The sequence below is a fragment of the Lacerta agilis genome, chromosome 1 (assembly GCF_009819535.1).
Source record: "Lacerta agilis isolate rLacAgi1 chromosome 1, rLacAgi1.pri, whole genome shotgun sequence".
In the NCBI taxonomy this organism is placed as follows: Eukaryota; Metazoa; Chordata; class Lepidosauria; order Squamata; family Lacertidae; genus Lacerta; species Lacerta agilis.
Window position 1 is genome coordinate 130,731,301 of NC_046312.1, and position 17,020 is coordinate 130,748,320.

General features: G+C 43.0%; 1 protein-coding gene across 4 annotated transcripts in view; it reads left to right on the plus strand.

The window, feature by feature from the left end:
* Positions 1–8,657: 8,657 nt before the first annotated feature.
* The window catches only part of HDAC4 (histone deacetylase 4), a 141,693-nt gene continuing 133,330 nt past the window's right edge, over positions 8,658–17,020 (plus strand). For all 4 annotated transcript variants that reach the window (XM_033171306.1, XM_033171304.1, XM_033171305.1 and 1 more), the window contains exon 1: positions 8,658–8,677. The gene's annotated coding sequence lies outside the window, so the exon portion shown is untranslated. The remainder of the gene's footprint in view (positions 8,678–17,020) is intronic.

The window sequence follows — 17,020 nt, forward strand, 5'->3', positions numbered from 1 at the left end:
GGGACAAATAAGAGGGACAAGAAATGAAGTTCTGGGCGGTATGGCAAAAATATTAGAACTGGGAAGAGGTCAGCATAATATTCTTTTTAAAAATTGGATCAGGTGTGTGAATTGATAAAATTACAGGCCAGTTAGAGAATCTGCTCTGGGAAAACTGATGGGAAGAATATGTCCTGCTGGAAAAAAATCAACATGGCTTCTGCCAACAAGTCCTGTCTCACTAACCCTTTTCACTCTCAAGAGCCTCATTTCTGTGTGCCCCCTGGCTCTCATTGGTGGATGCAGCACTCATGTTCTCAACTCAGGTTTTGCTGATGGCTTTAATGCATAGATCACTATGCGACGTAAGTCAGGTTACAAGGGACACTGGTTAGCATCTGCAGCAGAGGTTAAAATATCTGACTAAGCACAAACTGGGCCATGTCCCCCAGACTCATTTTGAATAGCAGAATGGACACTGGCATTAGTATGGTTGGTGCTCCAAGAAACAGGACTGGGCAAGTAAGTGGCACTCCTTTGAATGGTCTGGGTTTGCTGAGTTTGTTCATGCAGGTGCAGCCATCTTTGTGTCCTTGGGGCTGGCTTTCTGCCTGATCTACCCACTGGCACCTCCTTAATGGGAGGAGGTTCTTTGGGGGTGGGAGGTGGCCTGGGCATCATGAGGCAGCTGTGACGTGGCACCCAAAGTGTCTGATGGCACTGAAGCAGTCTTCTCCCCCTCCCCAAAGTCTGAGTCAATGTCTTCCAGTACTGTTAGTACCCCATTTTCCTCTTCACCAGACCACTGCTGCAAGATTTTTCATGGGGTTGGGCTCTAGTGTGTCAAACGAAACAATCTTTTTCAGTCTGTTGATTGAAATACTTTGTTCTTTTAATTTAGATTAAAAACTGTTTTGGATAATGAAAAGTTAAATTGATTTTTGGGAGGGATAAAAACTGAATGCAACCAGAAGCAACTTTTCCTTTATTTTAAAAGTTTGTGTTCCCATCCCTGGAGTATTCATTTTGTACCTACAGTTTCAAAAAGGTTTTAATAAAGTTTCTTACCAGTAGTTTCTGAGTAACTTAACAGTCATAAGATAATATTAATAATATTAATAATATTAATATTTATTATTTGTACCCCGCCCATCTGGCTGGATTTCTCCAGCCACTCTGGGCGGCTTCCAACAGAAATCAAATACAAAAATAAGATAAGATGACAAATTCTCTTATGGATCTGTAACTGGTTAAAGGATGCAGAAAAAGGAATAAATAGACCATACTCACAAAGGATAAATGTATGAAGTGAGGTCCTACAAGGATCTGTATTGGGACCTGTACTTTTTAACGTGAATAATCTGAAGTTTACAGATGAGCAGTGAAGTTGCAATGTAATGACACCACATTATTCAGGGTGGTAAAAATTGTGGGGTCAGGATGGGTAACTCAATGAAAATGCTGATGTAGCAGCTGTGATAGAGGTGTGTGAATTTATAGATGGTGTGGAGAAAGTGGCTAGAGATTTCCCCCCTCTTTCATAATATTAAAACCTGGGGTGTTCCAATGAAGTTGAAAATGTAAGAGTCAGAGGGGAAAGTACTTTACATAGCACATAGTTTCAAACTATGGAATTTGCTATACAAGACGGTAGTGATGACCACGTTTGTTTTAAAAGGAAATCAGACCAGTTTATGAAAGATGAGGCAAGCAGCAATGGCTGCCGTGATGTTCTGATAGTGTGTATTGTGTTAAATGTGGACGTAATTAGATTAGATGAATTAGGCTAAATGTTGGTTGGGAGGGGGAGGGAGCATGTGTGGAACATTGGAAGTGAGTGGTGACGAGATAGGAATTTTGAGGGGGAGTTTGAAAACTAGTTGGGATTGAACGTGGTTGAGAGTATATTGGATGTAAGGTTTGTGAGATGGAATAGGGTCAGTGTTGTTATTGGTAATAGTTTTGGGATAAATGGTGAGGGAGGATTTAGCTTAGCTATTTTTGGAAGGGTAGAATAGGTATGAGTGTTTATATGAATCAGAATAACTTCTAAATACATAAATTCTAACTACATAACTAAAACCATATGCTTCTGTGTGCTGAATTAATATTTGATTACTTTTATTAGTTCTGTTATCAGTAAAGTTGTTGTATTAGACACGTGTTTCTTGACTGGCCTCGCTAAAGGTGGAATCATTCAGACAGTTTGTATCTGTGGTGGCAGCAAAAATAAAAGAGATCCTAGATAGCTAACTATCCATTCTCAAGGAAATCGGCCCTGAGTGCTCACTAGAAGGACAGATCCTGAAGTTGAGGCTCCAGTACTTTGGCCACCTCATGAGAAGAGAAGACTCCTTAGAAAAGACCCTGATGTTGGGAAAGATTGAGGGCACAAGGAGAAGGGGACGACAGAGGATGAGATGGTTGGACAGTATTCTCGAAGCTACTAACATGAGTTTGGCCAAACTGCGGGAGGCAGTGAAGGATAGGCGTGCCTGGCGTGCTCTGGTCCATGGGGTCACGAAGAGTCGGACACGACTGAACGACTGAACAACAACAACAAAGATAGCTAACAGGAACCCAGGTGAGGGCTGTACACCTTAGAGAGAAGGTGGTCCACTGAAGTTGAGGTAGATCTGAGGGCGATGTCAGAGAAGCACAAAGCAGAAGCAAAGTGGAATGACACCTATTAGTCACGATGGCTGCATGCTACCTGCAAGATCAGAGGAGGTATAGAAATAGGACTTTCAGGATGCTGGAGAGATTCAAAAACTAAACTGAGTGATGCAATTAAAATACTGGCTTGGTTATGGGAACAGTCTAGAATAGGTAACAGAATGGGATTAATTTCTAATTATGTATTATTTTCTATAATGGATAAGTACACAAACTGAAAAATCACCTTTTTTCTAAGAACAATTTCTAATTTTTAAATAACTTGTTACCATACCAAATTTTAAGTAAAAGCATAACAGGTTTTGGGAAAAATTGGTCTGAGACCCTGTTATTTGCACCATGTCTAAGTGCTATAACAATGTACCAAGTGTTGCGAGTAGGTTGATTGGACTAATTAAAGTCCTGAAGGTTAAATGAGTATTTAGAGGAAGCAGCCAGAGGAAAATAAAGATATCTTCCTGGTGGCAGTGCTGAAGTTAACAAGAAAGAGGAATTGTTTTGGCTGGTTTGCTTGCCTTCCTAGCCTCTCATAGTACAAGCTTCAGACTGTGTCAGCCTAGCCTCTGAATATCAGTACAGTATCTTGGGAACAACAATTAAGGGAGTGTTATTTCACTCATGTTCTGCTTGTGGGTTTCCAGCAGGCATCTTGTTGGCCTCTGTGGAAATGGAACGCTGGGCTAGAAGCATTTGGCCTGATCCAGCAGGGTTTATCAGCTCATCTGGGAAAAGCCATCTGAATGCACACTTAGTAGTATTAGTCCCACTGAATTCAATGAGGTTTACTCCTAATTATGGGTACATAGGATTCCAGTTTTCCCAGTAGTAATGTATGGAAGTGAGAGCTGGACCATAAAGAAGACTGATCGTCAAAGAATTGATGCTTTTGAATTATGGTGCTGGAGGAGACTCTTGAGTGTCCCACGGATTGCAAAAAGATCAAACTTATCCATCCTTAAAGAAATCAGCCCTGCAAGTTGAGGCTCCAGTACTTTGGCCACCTCATGAGAAGACTCCCTAGAAAAGACCCTGATCAATTTTTTTTACCTCATGTCATCCAATTTTCTTAATACTTTGTACACTTGTTGAATGATCAAGACTAAGTCTAAATCTAAAATTTTAATTTTTTATCTTATCCTGTTTTTGAGTTATGAGGGTTTCAAATTTCAACTTTTGGGGGGCTTGCCGGACTACACAAAAACCTTAAAAGCTCAGCCCAGAATTGAGATATTTCAAAAATAAAAAAACCAATCTCTTCAAATGTCATATGATGGGCCTACTTTAAAATTTAAAGTTACATAATTTAATTTTTTAGTGAATTAAAAAATCATTAAAATTTCCCCCCAAATTGTATTAATTATTTCATATTTCTAAGAGCTTCCAGCAAAATTTCATTTTGGTATCTCAATGGGATCACATTAAAAAAACATATTTTGTATATACATGTTGGGCTTACTGGGTTCTATTTAGGATAAATGAGTCTTCTTGAGGTAAAATAAAACAGAATAAACAAGACTTCAAAGTATAATATCAGTTAGTTCAGGGATTTCTTCAAAAAGTTATTCAATTAAACAGTAACTGAACGGCTAGTGAGGCTTTTCTTTTTAAAATGTGTTCCAAAGCAGAGTGATAACTTGCTGTTGCATGATAGAATTAACGCTTTGAAAAAATCCTTGTTAGTACTTCATTTCATGAACATTACAACAAAATACATATCAAACAAAATTATGAAAAAACCTTACACATCAAATGGGTCTAAAAACATCTATTCTTCCATTAATTATACTTTATACCAAACACTTTTCAATAGAATTTGTTGCACATGACGTTTGTCAAAGTGTAAGTGTGGCCAGTTGTAGTCCTTGGTTTGACCCGTGTTAGAACTTTTGCTCGCCTTACCTTAAGAACATCCCAACTAGATGTGTAAACAAATTATGATGCTGAGCTTGGCAAGTGTCAGAAGGGCAGAGTTACGTCTTCACTTTCATAGTCCACCAACAGCACACAGGTCAACCACCATTATTACTTTTTTTGTATTCATAGGTTACATACCCAGTTATCTCAGCCATATCCATAGATTTTGTACCTCCTTCAATGTCGAACTTCTCACTCTCATTGCTAAAGGAGTACACTTTGGTCACAATTTCTGTTGGACTTGATGTAGATGAAACAAAGCAATGAAATCCTTGCATTCCCTTGATTGCTTTCACTCTTTCAAAGTGTTGTTTTAGGAATGTTCTTTTCTGTACTCATTTGTTGAAAATGACAACTCGGTAGAAGGGGTGTTATCTTGGGACCAGTTGGAGTTCCAGTGGTGTCATAATTTTGTTTGCTTATTTTGTTGTGACTGTCAATTTTTAGATTTAAACTTAGTTTTGATCATTCAACAAATATACAAAATGTTAAGAAAATTGGATGACATGAGGTAAAAAAGTAGGATCATTTGATATGGAATGACCTGTATGTGAAAAGCTTTTGGCACTTTGCACTTAGTATTTAAATAACTTTTTTGAAATTATTATACATTTAATGAATTAAAATGTATCTCCTACTTCATCAGTTGAATATGAACATTCATCATCTTTCTTTTTAACAAGGTTCCAACATGTCAGGACTACTTACACAGTAATCATTTTGATTACAACAGTGCACTGGCTTACAGACCAAATAAGGGAGTGCTGAGTAACTGGATGCAATCTGTAAGTAGATACAATAGATTCCCAAATGACACCATGTTAAAGGTTTGGGTGTACTCTTGCAAGGAAAAACAGTAAATAATGCTTGAAGGAATTTATGCTAGTATGTGGTCGTTGCGAACATATGGCTTAGGTGCTGAACTGAAAACTGTTTGACACTGAACTCCTTGGTGGTTTGATGGCAAGTCACAGTTATATGCAGTGCTATAAATGTAAATTGTGATCTATTTATGTGAAAATAAATAAAACAAGGATCATTATGAGGCTAAGTAGCAGACAGGTGTTGCTTAATTGATCATCAGCAATTGTGATTATCTCTATAAAAGTCAAAATTTTAGCAGTTTGATGGAGCATTCAGATGTGTTTTAACACAATGCCAAGGAGGAAAGACATCAGCAGTGCTCTTAGAGAAGCAATTGTTGCAGACCCTGATGTTGGGAAAGATGGAGGGCACAAGGAGAAGGGGACGGCAAGATGGTTGGACAGTGTTCTCGAAGCTACCAACATGAGTCTGACCAAACTGTGGGAGGCAGTGGAAGACAGGAGTGCCTGGCGTGCTCTGGTCCATGGGGTCACGAAGAGTCGGACACGGCTAAACAACAACAACAACAACAATGAAACTGGGAAGGGTTATAAGACCAACCAATTTAAAGTGCATCATTCTACAGTAAGAAAGATTATTCAAAAGCGGAAAACATTCAAGACAGTTGCCAATCTTCACAGGAGTGGACATCCCAGCAAATTCACCCCAAGGTCAGACAGTGCAATTTTCAGAAGAATTGCAAGAAACCCAAGAGTTCCATCACAGGCTCTACAGGCCTCAGTTAGCATCAGTGTTACAGCTAGAAAAAGACTAAACCAGTATACGGTAGGTTGTTGGAAGGGCTGTCAGGAGAAAGCCTCTTCTCTCTAAAAAGAACATGGCAGCATGGCTTAGGTTTGCAAAATTGCACCTGAAGAAACTACAAGACTTCTGGAAAAATGTCCTTTGGACAGACAAGACCAAAGTGGAGTTCTTTGGCCAAAATGCACAGTGCCACATTTGCCAAAACCAAGCACAGCTTATCAGCACAAACACCCCGTACCAACTGTCAAGCAGGGTGGCAAAGTGGTGATGATTTGTGCTTGTTCTGCAGCCACAGGACCTGGGAACCTTGCAGTCATTGAGTCAACTATGAACTCCTCTGTACAGCGAAGTATTCTAGAGTCAAATGTGAGGCCCTCTGCCCCAAAGCTGTAGTTTGGCTGAAACTGGGTCATGCAACAGGACAATGATGCCAAGTACACCAACAAATATACAACAGAATGGCTGAAAAAGAAAAGAACCAAGGTGTTGCAATGCCCCGGTCAAAATCCAGACCAGAGAGCCGTGCATAAACAAATGTCAGCAAACCTCAACAAACTGAAGCAACGGTGTAAAGAAGAGTGGGCCAAAAATCCACCACCACAATGGGAGAGACTGAAGTCATACAGAAAACAATTGCTTCTAGTTATTGCTGCTAAAGGTGGTTCTATTGAATCGTAAGGTGTACTTACGTTTTTAACACATGGCATCTCCATTTTGGTTTCATTTTTGTTAAATAAATCATGACACAGTGTAGTATGTCCTGTGTTATTGTTCATCTGTGGTTGTATTTACCTAATTTTAAAACCTAAGGAACACATGATTTTTATTATGTCCTAATACGTACAGCCACAAAATTAAAAGAGGGTGTACTTTCCCCCAATGGTAGGAAAAGGTAAGACCCCTGGACAGTTAAGTTCAGTTGAATTCAACTATGGGGTGTGGCGCTCATCTCGCTTCAGGCAAAGGGAGCCGGTGTTTGTCTGCTGACAGCTTTTCAGGGTCATGTGGCCACCAGACTAAACCACTTCTGATGTAATGGGACACTCTGTCGATTGCCAGAGCACACAGAAATGCTGTTTACCTTCCCGCCAGTGGTACCTATTTATTTACTTGCACTGGTATGCATTCGAACTGCTAGGTTGGCAGAAGCTGAGACAAAGCAACAGGTGCTTTTGCACAGATTCCAATGACTGTATATTATACAGTGGTACCTCGGTTTAAGAACAGTCCAGTTTAAGAACAATTTGGTTTACAAACTCCGTAAAACTGGAAATAGTGTCTTGGTTTGAGAACTTTACCTAGGTCTAAGAACGGAATCTGAAAGGTGGAAGGGCACTGGCGGTGGGAGGCCTCATTAGGGAAAGCACGCCTTGGTTTAAGAACGGTTTTGGTTCAAGAACAGACTTCCAGAACGGATTAAGTTCGTAAACCGAGGTACCACTGTACAGTCCAGCATGCTGTCACTTACTCCTGAGTTGAAGTGACAGAGGGGACACAATCTAATGATGTCTGGGCTTGCCCTAAGGCATTTTGTACCTAAGGTGGAAAACCCAGATGGGGTTCTGTGTCCAGTGATAGTAAGAATAATAATCCATACAGCCTCATCAATGCATTTGCTGAGTGGGACACAAATGTAGAGCTCTTTCGTCACAATACATACATTTATGCTATTTTTGTAGCAGAGCTGTGAGTTAGTCTGGGCCCTGGGTGAGATCCAGGGCGTTTGGGTGGGGTCCTAGGTGGGAGGCAGGCGGCTGGGAAAGGAGGCCACCTCACCTGGCCTCGCGGGTGGGCCGGCCCTGACCTCGGGCCAGTAAGGGGGGGGGTTGAGAGGGCGGCGGCGGCGGCAGTTTCGATTGGCTCGATGCTTTTGTGAGAGAGATGAAGGGGCATGCATTCCCCCCGGGGGGGGGAGGCCTGGGGCTGCCCGCCGTTCCCCACGCGCGTGTCGGAAAGGTCCCCCGCCCGCAGAGATGCGGAGACCCCTCTTCGGCGGCTTCGGGGACGCGCCTCCCGCTCCCTCAAAGACCAACCCGGCGCAACCCCGCGCCTGCCGAGCTCGCCTCCACTCCACTTCCGGTGCGGAGGGGGCGGGGATGTTGTTGGTTTTTTTTTTTTAAAAGGGAGGGGGTGAGGATGAAAAAGGGAAACGGTGCTATTAATAGCGCCGCTGCCTGATTGGTTTAGGGAAGCAATATATATATATATATATATATATAAATATATATATCTATAAAGCGGATTTTTTTACCACGTGATTTTCCATCCGAAAACTCCAAGATGGCGGGTGCCGTCACGGGCTGATTCCGTTGGCGGCGCGCGCACCGCTGTGCCAGCGCCAAAGGGCCCGTCTGGTGTGTGTCCCTCCCTCCCCGCCGCCGCCGCCGGCTTCCGTGAGGGTCCGTCGTCGTCGTCGCCCCTCCGCCACACACTCAGCCCCCCCCCCCCCAGCTTCTTAGCCTCCCGTCTTCGCACGCAGGTCAGTGTAAGCGGCGCGACTTCCCAGCAGATCCTCCCTCCCTCCTTCCCGTCTGCGGTGGGGGGCAGTTGTTCTCCCGCGGCCGCTCGACCGGCACTTTCCCTTTAAACGCGCGCGCGGGGGGAGAATGGATGATGGTGGTTATTATTATTATTCCCCTCTGCAGTTGTGCTCTTCAGGTCGGGCGGCGATGATGCGGTGCACGCCCCCCCCCCCCGTTTTCAAGAGATGAACAGCGTTCGCGTGCTGCGTTCGAAAGGCGCGTTTTTGATTTCACGGGCCGCGTGCGGGGGGGGGGCCGGCGGCCGGTCTGCGGGGGGGGGGTGAATGGAACGTCCACGGGTGTGTGTGTGTGTGTGTGGTGGGGTGACTGACGCCTCCGAGCGCCAATCAGGGCCCCGCCTGCTGTCTTGGCGGGCGCTTTTGAGCCACCGTCTCCGATGCCCCCCACGTTGGGCTGTGGCTGGCCAGGATCTCGCGGGGGTGGATTGGGGGGGGGCGCTTTCGCCATCCGCCGTCCCCGTCGGAGAGCGGAGGGCGGGCCTTGGGGTCCTTGATCGACACCTGCGCCGGCCTTGCCCCCCGTGTCGCCCATGGCGCGCTCTTCTCCCTCGGCGTGGAGGGGAGGGAGCCGCCCTTTCGGGCGCTGAGGGAAGAGCCTGTTCATTGATCACAAACGATAGATATCTGTTTGCGACTGAGGCGGCGGCGGCGGCGGCGAGTGGTCCAAGAGCCGCGCCCGCCTCCGCAGCGCCTCCGTCCTCCGAAGTGAGCGAGGCGCCCGAGGGGTGAGTCTATAACGGGGGACGGACGGGAGAGATGCGGCGGCTGCGGCGCGGAGACGCCCATCGGGGCGAGGCTGGGCGGCGTCCGCCTTCCCTCCCGGCAATCCCGGCAGAGGCCGGCGCGGAGTGAAGGGGAGGGGGAAGGCGGCCCGTTCCCGCCGTGCTCGCGGCCAGGCAGGCAGCCGGCCGGCCGGTCGGTCAGCCTGGCATCCCCGACGGGAGAGCGAGCGGTTCCTTTTGCGAGTGTTGGCGGCAAGGCAAAGCCCGTTCAAGAGACAGCAGCTCTCGCTAGATATGTAGGCCTGTCAACAAGGTGTTCTCGGGTCTGACCGTCGGAGAGGGTAATTGCGGTGCCGAAAAGGGCCAGCAGACCTTACAGGGGCTTTCGGTGGCTCGTCGCCCGCTTTGGACATCTGAAGTACGTGCGTGTGTCTGTGATTTTGTGGAGAGAGAGAGAGAGAGAGCTGTGGGTTTCCTTGCCTAATCTCTGCCTTTTAAGCCCCGAGTCTTGCCTCCCAGGGCGATCGTGAAAAGGAAATAGCAGCCAGAAGACTAGAGTTTTTGTTGTTGCGAAAGTGCTTTTAACTTTTACATATGAGGCTTGTTTACTGATCCTAGCATCTTTTCCATCTCTCCTTCCTTGGAGGTTTATAAGCAGAGGTTGGATGACCATCTCTCACAGATGCTTTAGTTGAGATTCCTGCATATTGGGGTTGACTAGATAACCCTGGTGCCCCTTCCCACTCTACAATTATATTCTCCTCATCTCATGTATCTTGGGTATAGTTCATTAATGGAGCTTTGCTTGCATAAGGTTTCATGCTCAATTCCTGGTATCATCCGAGATCCTTTTTAATTGGAAACAGGGCTCTAAACAGCCATTGCCAGTTGAACTAGACGGTATCGGGCAAGATGGGCCACTGATCTGACATGAGATATGCATAAGAAACAGCCTTATATCAGTCATATGTATTTAATGATTCTCTCCCCCCCCCCCCAGTTTGGGTTAAAACTATCTGTTCTTGCTGTGCAGTATCACAGGTTGTGCTTGCTTACAACTTGTTCTCAATGCAATCATGCTTCACCTTGGTCTCTCATGCTCAAATATATGTCACATATTGTCCTGGTTCTGTATTCCCTTAAGAAGCATTTGAGCCCTAGGGCTCGTCCACACTTACACTTTCTCCACCTCTTTTCCCCGTGAAAACCCACTCTTTATCACTGAATTGGAGTGAATGTAAGTTGGATTTTTTGTGGATTGACATTTGCTCTGATTCATTGATAAAGAGTGGGTTTTCCTGGGGCAAATGGTGGGGCAAACAAAAAGCTGTTTAGACCAGTGCGTAGAAAGCATGGGAGAAGCAGAAAACCTTGGAACTGTGCTTTCTAGGCACAGGGCAAGCAAAGTGCAGACATAGGGTTGACCTGTGCCTCTTGGTTTCTTACAACAGGAGCTGGCAGGATGGTGAGGGTACTTTTTTAGTACCTTGCACAGTTCTCATGCTGTCTTACTCCAGAGTAGGCTTCTGTGTGTCATTACTGTAAAAATGAAGGACACGAGTTTAGGTTTCTTTTTCTGGATTTGGAACTGCAAGATGAACGAGAAAAATGTTCATTCATCACCATGTTGATATTTCCAGCTGTAGATATGCTGTAAAATATCTGGGGTTGCTTTGGAACCTGAGATGTTTGGTGGGGATGAAATGGGCTAGGTGGTATGGTGTTGCAGCAGAGAAGAAGGGGTCAAGAATTATTTTCCATTGTGCGTCTTCTTTTCTTCAGATTGCACTTCCAGCACCACTTTGCAACAGAAAAGATGTATGAAAAAAGTTTTGTAAGGTCCTGTGAGCAACTTTTAGAGAAGAGGCATTGCACAAACGCACTGAAACATAAATAATAAACATAAATACCTGTAATCATGGGGTTACAGGTAGGTAGCCGTGTTGGTCTGCCATAGTCAAAACAAAATAAAATATAAAATTCCTTTCAGTAGCACCTTAGAGACCAACTAAGTTTGTTCTTGGTATGAGCTCTCGTGTGCATGCACATCTCTGTGCATATCTGTGCATATCTGAAGAAGGGTGCATGCACACGAAAGCTCATGCCAAGAACAAACTTAGATATGCATCTAAGATATGCATATCTGTGCATATCTGAAGAAGGGTGCATGCACACGAAAGCTCATACCAAGAACAAACTTAGTTGGTCTCTAAGGTGCTACTGGAAGGAATTTTATATTTTATTTTGTTATAAATAAATAAGTAACCTGTTCTTGCTCAAAATCAGTATGCTCACCTCTCCACGCTGTCAATATGCACTTTTTTTTGTCTCTTTAAAATCTATGAAACAGGTGGATCATTTTCAAAATTTTGCTTTGACACTTTTCATTACTGACACAACTATCTTTTGCAGCTAGGAAGCACAGCTATACACACACCATACTCCAAGTCATTAGCAGCAGTGCCAGTTTTGCCCGTACTGATTCTGAGAAGAGTCCACATTTCCCACTATTAAACCTATCCTGTCAGCTCCTGATGGAAACAAGACAGGCATTAGTCAACCCAAGAATGATTTTTCTAGCAATATAGTAAGGCTTGGATACTTCATGAGGTAACTGGAAGAAGACAGCATAGGACATATTTACTGGTTCTTCATCTGGATTTCACCCTGAAAGACCAAAGAAGAGTATTAATATGCGGAAAGTAAACTGGAAGCAAGCACAGTTTGTGACATTACACAACATTGCTGATCATGGGGTATGTGTATGAAGGCACTAGCCTTGTCTTCTGATTTTTGGACATTGTGGAGTTTCATCTAATGTGAGAGCCTTAACTGATTGTAAACTGGCAGGTTTAGCTTTTTATTATTGACTTTTCTTGGTTTTTGAAAAAAAAAATGCATTAAAATTTTATGGGCTGTTTAAACATGATAGTAGTTGTTTTGTAACATAATTGGTAGTTTTCAATTATCCATTCACTTCCATTCACACTCCAAACTGTACATTGCTCCCTGAAGCAGCAAACGGAAGTGGAATGCAGAGTATTACAGCATGAATTTGCATAAAGTTCGATTTAAAAGTTTGAACAACTAACTGCATGGCATATCATTTTTGAAAGTAAAAAGAGAATGTCTTAAATCCTCTTAAGTTCAGTAGAATGGCCTGGACAAATCTTGTCCAAATCTAAGAGCCATCTCCAAAATTTAGGAGCCAGAATTAATAATTGACATTTTAATGTACCGGAACCAGGGTATATTTGATTTAAATGAAATCAATATAAATCACAAATTAAACCACAAATTATATCACTAGTCAGTAAGACTTGATTTAAATCGGGGGGGGGGGGGGAGTTCCAGAAAGACATTCCTGCTGGTATAATCTTAATATTTACAACCACATGAAGGTTTCATTTTTGGAATAATAAATTTTCCGAGTAGTTTTTACAGTTACATAAAAAATTACTGATTTGGTTATACTATTAGAAATACATAGCCAGATAATTATGAAATTATTGTGAGGTTTAATAAGTTAACTGTTTATATTTGGACAACTTTTCTGTACTTTATTAGGAGAAAAATAATCATTTCCTTAATAACAATTTAAACAATTCAGATCAGAGTTGTTGAGTTTTTTCAGGGAGGAGGTAAAATGTTAGCCGCTTTGAGAATCCTTCGGGTAGTGAAAAGCGGGATATCAAATCCAAACTCTTCTTCTTCTTCTTTTTTAAGAGGAGCCACAGTTGTTCAGCTTCTTTGGGGGGAACCAGTGATCTACCGGTGATCTACCGCAGACGTCTAGTGATCTACCTGTTGGACATGCCTGACATAGAAAATTGCTGTGAATTTTAACTTGTTTTTAGTATTTTAGCATGTTTTAAAGTATTACAAACTTTTCTTGATTTTATTGTTCTTTATAAACCTGTTTAAATACTTTTTAACAATCGAGCAGTATATAAATTTTATGAAAATAAACAAATTAAACAAATACATAAATGATAGTATCATAATTTAAAAATGACTTAACTCTGCCTCTAAATGAATAAGAAGTTGGAGCAAGATGCACAGATGCAGAGCCACAACCCAAAAGCTCTTAATGGGCCCTCACAATAAACATCTCATTTAACACAGACCACCAGCAGAGCCTTATCTGTTCAGCTTAATACATTGGTAGGATGATATGGAGGAAGGCCTTCTCTCGGATATTTGGGCCCCAATTGTTTGGGGTGTTAAATGTCAACATAAGTACCTTGAATTGGACCTGGAAGACGACTGCCAACCCATGCAGCTGTTAGGAACAGCAGGTCAGTTGCATATAATTCATTCTCTATCAGCACTCTGATGCCACATCTTGCACAAGTTTGCAACTTCTGGATTGTTTTAAGGGCAGCCTCATGTAGGTGCATTACGTTAGTCAGAGCATGAATTATAGTACCAGGCTACCCCTGTGCAGAAATGGGTGTGGTAGATGCACCAACTGATATTAGGTAGATGCTCCTAGCCACTGAAGTCACTTTGACCTCAGCTGACAACAATTGTTCTAGGAGCACCTTGAACTTCCAACCTGCTCCTTTAAAGAGTGTGCAGCCACATCATAGCACAGACCTCAGAACCACCCACCCATAGGACCTGCATCTTGTTTGAATTTATTTTCAGTTTATTGATAAACATTTAGCCCATTAATCCACACACCAATTCAGAACCATCACTGCCGCCTCTGATACCATTAGCTGCGTGTTATTAGCATATTGATGGCACCTTGCTCTAAATTTCCTGATGACTATGCCCAGTGGCTTCATATAGATATTAAACATGGGCCACAAGATTGGCCCTTCAGGAACCCCTAGGACAGCTGCCATGACTAAACAGAAGATGCCTACTTCTATTTATATAAACCACTGAATTTAGGCTGTTTACTGGCTGTTCAGTTTTCTAATGTTTTTCTCCTACATGGCATACTTTGACCCAACAACCAACCTTTTGGGGAAATTTGAGGAAATAGCTACTATGGTTGAGTGTTATTAGATGGAGAATGATTGCTGTGGATTCGGGGCACATACCCAATTCTTCCAAACAAAGAATCAGCTATTCAATTAGCTCTCAATCCACTCATTTTCCATCTGCCTACAAACTCAGCCTCCTGTCCCCCCCTCCCACCAAGCAGGAATGGATAAGGATATAGGGGCAGTGAAACATCAGTGGAAGCCCCCACCCTGAACGAAGCCTGTTCCCACTTTTGTTTCTGCCACTCATGTTACAATCATTCACTTTCTGCTCTCTCTGCCTTCCAGGAGTCTGCATTGCTGTGGCAAGGGTCTGGCCCTGCTCCAGAAAAATAGGTTTCTCCAAGCAATTCCCATTGAAAAATAGTGTTCAGGATGGCAACAAGACTTGCCAGTCTTCCAAATAGACTTACTTCCTTGTGATTGGTGGCACCCAGCCAATCAAGGCACAGATATTTACATTAATCATGAGGAAAAAGTTTTGAGGACTTCCGGTTTGGCGCCATCCCCACCGGTCGGGAGAAACCTCGCGTCCGAGGTTTCTCCGTCGCTGCGGGGGGAGGGGGAGTCGAGACTGCTACTCGACCCCCCAAAATCACCAGGTGGAGAGTCCTGGTGCCGTGGGACCCGGCGGGCCCCCCAGGGCGCCTCCCTTGCTCTCCGGTTTGCCCTAGTAAGGGCAGCCGTGACGAGCGAGGTTTGAAGGCGTGGGGGCTGTGGGTTCATCGCTAGCTTCGCAGCGGGAAGCGGCGGAGCCGGCGGGGGAGAGCGCCAAATTCTTCTGGGATTCGGCTAATTGGACCTTGTAAGTACCAAATTTGTTTTTTTTAAAAAATTGATTTAATTTGGAAGTTTTGGGAACTCTAAAAACGGAAGTCGGTTCCCTAAACGTTGAAGAAGGAGGACGCAGTGTAACTTTGAGTTCTGAAGCATTTTATGGATTTTGTAAATAGAAAATTTCCGAAGCTTTTAAGATACAATTGTTCTCTCTCTGAGATATTATTTGGACTGCATAAGCTTGCTGGAATTTATGGACTTTACTGACCTTATGGACTTTATTGATTTTATGGATTTTATGGACTTTGAGGATGCCCAAAAGGAAATGGTCTAAGGATTTCAAAATAAAAGTCTTGGAACTTTTGTGCAATTTAACAGAAGGATTCAACCAGCTAAATCAGCTAACGGGGACAGTACTAGCTGCGGACTTAGCTGTGCAAGAAAAGGAATTTAAGGCCTTTTGTGAGAGCTATAAGGACAATTACAATGAAGAGGAGAAAATCCGAGGAAAAAAAGGTGGATGCAACCCGTCGAGGAAAAGTAAGAAAATTAAGAGGCAGAAAACAGCAAGAAGAAAAAATGGGAAATCTGTAGGAAAAAAGAGTGTCCGGAGGAAGGCGGTACAGACTTTGGTTGTTGAAAAACTCTCAAGGACATGTGAGATAAGAATGGAGTACAAACCAGTTTCCCAGGACTGTGGAATTATGGTATTTGAAAGGGAGGGGGTGGGTTGAAAAACTTATGAACTTTGTGGAAACTTCTTTGCTATTATGGTTTGACGTATGGTATGTTAACGGATAATGGTATGGTCTTAAAATGAATGATGAGATAAAGGGGGGAAGGACTTTAAGGTAAATTTAATTTTAAATATGTTGCTGTAATAGATTGGGGAATAACAATGAAAGCTTAGAAATACAGTGAATGTGGAGGACAGTTAAAAATGATGAATTAGATTTATAAATTGGAAAAGTATTTTGTAAGAAATATTGGTAAATGTAAGAAAGAGAGGAAATAAGATTGGGTTTAATTGGTAATAACTGTAAATTAGGTTTTGTATGGAGTCAACGGGTGGGAGCCGGGGAAGTCCACAAGGCTATGATGATACGTACATTGTAAGTGATTAAATTGGCAAAGTATAAGTGTTCACCCCAGTGAGAGGGGGGTTTATTGGGTATGCTCCTCTTGGTGAGAGAAAGGGGGGTTAGAAAAATTTAATCATGTGTTGTAATCTGATTGTAATTTGGTTATAATTGGAAAAAGCCTAATAAATATTATTATTTTTTTAAAAAGGAAAAAGTTTTTGGCATAAATTTTGTCTGTGATTAACATCCACAACCATTTAATTTCAAGCAGTGTTCAAAACTCCCATTGTTCTAGGCACATTTTGTGACAGAATTTCATCAATGCGAGCAGTTTCTGAGCTCGGCGCAGTACTGTACCTAAGATTTCAAATTAAAACTGCAGTGTGGAAGGAAAGGAGGACCTTTTTCTGCTTCCCCACTTCCAGCTACTCTCTGAAGTCTGGAGAAGAGACCCTCTTAAAAATATTAGGGGGGTGGGCAGGGGAAAGACTATACCATGTGAAAAATGAACATAATATTTTAGCTGCAGTTCATTCATTTTCAGCTTTGTAGACATTCCATTGTTGTGCCCATAACCTAGGTTTAAGGTGCCATTTAGCTCCTAGCTTTCATACCTCAGTTTCTAACACTGACTTCAAGCACTGTGACTCCCATGAAAGCAGTAGTAGCAACCCTGAGAGCTCTCAGAACCAGACCTGCAGC